Here is a 5131-nt window from a genome sequence, read left to right as displayed (position 1 = left end):
AATAAAAAATGTTCTTACATCTATTTTCCGTCACCGCTTTGTGTTAATTTTATTATTATTATTTAATAATTTTTTCATTGAGTTATAAAATTCATAAGAAATAAAAAAATTTCCCAAAAATAATCAAACTTCAACCGTTAATATCTTTTAAACGGTTGGGTTTACGAAAAAATCACAATAGACCTTTTTTGTAGAGCATTCAATTTCCCACAAAATCTAAGAAACAAGATATTTTTTCAAGTAGTTGGAAGCGAGATATAAATTTTTCTATCTGATAATAAGGAAAAATAGAAAACTGTATGTAGGATGACCTTCCCGTTACAATTAAAAACTCATGTTTGGAGAGGCTTTCTTAGAGGTGTCTAAGGAACCTATTTTCCGAGTACGAAACGAAAAATTTTTTTGGATCACTCTAGTGTATTTATGTAAATTTTTTTGAAAATACCTGCCGAAAAAGTTTATGCTTAGCATCTACTTATGCTAGAATTCAATGCCAATTCGAGGAGCATAAATCAATAATCGCAGGCAATGAAAGAAAAATTATGTATAAGTGTTTTTTATTGCTGCGGTAAGCAAAGTGGTAGCAGTAAGTAAATGGTAGCTTATATATATATTTGCCAGTTATCTAATGGCAAGAAATAACATTAGTTATATAAAAAAAATCAATTAAAAAAAAGAGTACAATATTTTATAATTTTTTGTAACTTACGTTAAGAGTATGGTTCAATGTTTTTATGTGTATGTTCTGATTTTATATTTAATTCTTGTCCGTCTGTCTATCTGTCCCTCTGTCTGGCTGTATATATACGAACTAGTCCCTCAATTTTTAAGACATCGTTTTGAAATTTTGTAAACGTCAATTTCTCTTCAAGAAGCTGCTCATTTTTCGGAACTGCCGGAATCAAGTTATTGTATGGAAAACTTTCACAATTGTGTATCTTCACCAAAGATGGCATAGATCGGCTCACTTTAGCATATAACTGCCATACAAACCGAACGATCGGAAGTAAGGGCTTGTATAGAAAACTTTCGCATTTGACGTAGTATCTTCACGAAATTTGACATGGATTACTGCTTAAGGTAATAATATATATAGCTTTCATTCAAACTAAACACTTAGTTACCAAAAGAAATGCACCTGTGAATAGTATATAAGCTTCAGTGCAGCCGAAGTTAAGGTTTTTTTCTAGTTTTACTTTCAGTTTACTACATTTATAGTATATCTGTATCCAATTATATTGAATTTTATGAACATTATATCTTTCTTCCAGTATTAATTCTTCTCAATTTCTGTTTTCTTATTTACTACTGTTCCAATATCTGGTCTGTTTATATCCATTTATCTATAGGCGTATTAACCTGTGCGTCTGAGAATCAAAAATTATACGAAATTAAATGCGAAGAGTTCTATTACATAAGTAAATATGAGTACACCTACGGCTACCACTGTTTCATAGTTAACAACGGAAAAATTAAGACCAGTTAAACGAAATGGATTAAGGAAAGTATAACATCTTCATGATCACAGCAATAATATGACGTGCTCAATTTGTCTGTATGTGAGGATATATAAAACTAAATTGATTATATTACTCAAACAATCATAAAAGAACATAGCGAAAGAGTCTTTAGTGTTTGTATATATGAGAAAATATTTACTGTTGTCGAGAATGGTGTGCTCAGGCGTCCAAAGATCAGCAATTCTACCACCTTTCCAATATCCAACTTATGAATCGAATATTCTGCGCAGTTAGACCTAGCTGAAAATAACGTAACCGTAACCCAAATCTTTACACGCTAGAACACATCTTAACTAGTTTCTTACACCTGCCTCTTTATATAAAATGAGATAGGTTGGCGTTCCAAAAGCCTTACTGAAAAAGCTGAAACCTTATATAACAAAACTGAAAGTATGACAGTCCGAAGATATCTGCGGAAAACCGTCCAGACGTGTCAATCGTACTCGTATACTCTCATACTACTATACTATAAGATCCCTATATTCCTTATTCTCAACTATTACGCATTTTCCTATTAGAATCTCAAAACCTAAGTAGATGCTACAATAATCAGATTTGCCGTCTTAAAATCACTGTGCTACTATGATCATATTGAATGAATTGAATTTTTAATTTATACTTCGCGTGTTACTCGAATCGGTATTTTTCTGTAAGTTAGTCCTACTGTTAGTGACATCTATACTACATTTCACGCCAAAATATTTATTGGTATTTGAGATACGCGTCGTTTTGTGAGGCTCTAAAAGTGAATTCTTCAATTTCTACTATGTCTGAATTTATAGAACAAAGAAGTGCGATAATGCACCATCTCATACTGCATTAGTTATTCGTGATCATTTCGCCACATTTAAACTAATATGGTGCCGCAACCACCGCATTCGCCTGATTTAACCGCGTGTAACTTCTAGATATAGAGCAAATTCACATAACCACTCCGAGGACACCGTTTTCATATACATTCTAAGTGCTATGGTGACTGGAAATTTCGTTGGCATAAGTGTATTGCAACAGGAGGGGATTTCTTCGAAGGAGAAGGAATGGACAAAATTCACCTTTCAATTTGATCACATTAGTAACTATAATGTCAATATCCTAAATCCACACAAAAAAGTCGCACTCAAGACCAACATAACGAACACACTCTTGCATTGACTTGGCGAAGAAAACACATTTCGACGAATAATGTCGTATAAACGATAACGAAAGCATTGGGTGACCGACATATTGCCTTTTCCTTTGCAATTATCATGCTCGGCGATGGATTCCTTAGTAATCTTGCGTAAATCATCTAGTAACAATAATTCTAATACATTCGCTTCGGCGTCTAAGGGTCCCACAACAACGGAATCTGTCCACGTAGACATAACGAGAAATACTCAATAACGCGGCCAAAGGCACAGCATAATCGAAGACAAAATTTATCGGAAAAGGCTCTAATTTTAGACAAAGCCGCTTACTGGCACAAAGCCATACAGACGTAACCAGTGTAATAATATAGGTGAACGTCGAATACTTGGTGGGCAATTGTTGCTGGCGTATCTTCTCGAAAAGCTGCAGTTTCCAGGTATTATATGATCATTTAAAATTAAAATGCTTTCTGGTTCATTGTTGTTACATATCGTTGTATATAGATCATCTTGTAAAACTCCTCAATGTGTGTTCGAAAACTATTGCGCCTATAGACAATATTATAAGAGTGCAACATCATTTCAAATAATATCAAATTATGTGCCAAGACGGTATAAACAAAGCTGATGATATCTAAATTGTTATGCATTAGTACAGTGTAACCAATTAGAACTATACAAAAACTCACCTTATAGGCCACTCACACTTTCTGTTAAAAGGAAAATAGCACTAATTCCAAAAAGAATCGTTATAAAATTTGTATTATATGCGAAATGCACTTAAAAAATTTTATTACAAAATGAATTGAAATGATGAAAATTCTTATAAATTGAAATAGTAGTTTTAAAAACGTTAAATATATACAGGCGGATAAACAGCGGACCGGGATGCTGCGAAAGCGGTGATGTTGGTCGATCAACGTCGTAACGACAAAAGGTGCGCGAGATCCTTTCTCGTTCCCTTTTGTTCTAATTGGTATGCTGGTTGGTGTCATCGTGTTTTGCTGCATGTGCGTGTGTGCGTGTTAATGTGTAGTGTTCTCTAGCGTGATGAGGTGAATGCGTGCTTTTGATTATGTGGTGATTGGTGTGTTTCGATGTGGTGAAGTGATGTGACATCGCTACTCATTTAGCCATCCCAGCCCTCCTAGGCGAATATTTAGCCTAGAAGCCGCTGTAGCGTAGCAAAACGCTGCTGACACCTGTTGACGGGCGGGATGGCGGCCTAAGTTGATGGCGCCGTGTTGATGTTGCACGGTTTTGGTGCCAGGGACGGGACTCCGCTTGAGAGGGTCCGCGCCGGCGGTATGCCGTAACAGAAGTTCTTTGAGAACGCCTGACGTTACCGCTGGTGCGATGAGCCGGTGGTCGATCGGAGTCGCGTCTGGTAGTGCGGTGCAGCAGCGAGTGATACGCCCGCACACAGATTTGGCAACGATTATTTGATGGGCACTCCTGTGTTGCGTGGGAATTCAGGCAATACCCGTGCGCCTGTGCCACCTGCTGGCATTGCATCGGTGGCATGCTCTTTAAAATTCTTTGCAGTGCGATAGCCGATGCGGCATTTTGGCGACATAGTGGGACATCGAATGCGCTGCGAACTTGATGGTAATGCGGGTGATGCTGGCGTGCTTTTTACGCGTTGCCGTTGTCGCGATGGAGCCTGTCGTTGGTCGAAGCGCTGCCGGTGCAGTGGTGGTCCGAGGTGCTGCTATTGGGACACCTTCAGAGCGCGGGGCGGAAACTGCCGAACGCATGGTTGGTGTTAATTAAGATGCCATATCCACGTCTATATTGCTCTGTGTAGAAAAATTGTGAAATTAGTTATGTATTGTGGAATTTACAATAATATGGACATTTGTGTCACGTTATGTGGCATGAATAGGATGTAATTTTTTATCAGACATTTATGTTAGTCGAGGTTTCGATTTTGTAATTGCTCGAACAAGACCCTCGAACCGTAATGAAGCTGTTTTATGCGGCCGAGTCGCCATCCCGTAGGGGGGAGACGATCGTCTTGTATAAGGACGCAGTCTCCAAGTTTTGTTGCCTTTTCTTGAGTTTTCCACCAGTATCTCTTGTGAAGGTCCTTTATATAGTCTTCCTTCCACCGGCGGCTGAAATCATGATAGAGAATTTTAATACCTGTTTAATAAGGCGACTCCACGCCTGGCTCAGGTATGGCCAGAATGGGTGCTCCTTTTAGAAAATGCCCTGGGGTTAAGGCTGTGAAGTAGGAGGGATCTTGCGAGAGTGGTGAGATAGGTCTAGGGTTTAGTACGGCTTTGATACGAGCGAGTAATGGTAAACTCCTCATAATTGAAATTATGGTTACCAGTCGTTTTCTTTAAATGGAACTTAAGGCTCTTTACTCCTGATTCCCAGAGTCCGCCCATGTGTGGAGAACATGGGGGTATGAATTGCCAATCGATCCCTTGGGGTGCATATTTTTTGACAATTTCGGGAGATACTTCTTTCATGAAT

General features: G+C 38.0%; 1 pseudogene; it reads right to left on the bottom strand.

The window, feature by feature from the left end:
- Nucleotides 1-1438: 1438 nt before the first annotated feature.
- Nucleotides 1439-4223, bottom strand: LOC120780060 (annotated as a pseudogene).
- Between the last annotated feature and the right edge of the window lie 908 nt (nucleotides 4224-5131).

Source organism: Bactrocera tryoni, unplaced genomic scaffold (genome assembly GCF_016617805.1).
Source record: "Bactrocera tryoni isolate S06 unplaced genomic scaffold, CSIRO_BtryS06_freeze2 scaffold_130, whole genome shotgun sequence".
NCBI classification, from domain to species: Eukaryota; Metazoa; Arthropoda; class Insecta; order Diptera; family Tephritidae; genus Bactrocera; species Bactrocera tryoni.
The sequence above is the reverse complement of the archived record's forward strand: the minus strand, read 5'-3'. Positions and strand labels throughout refer to the sequence as shown.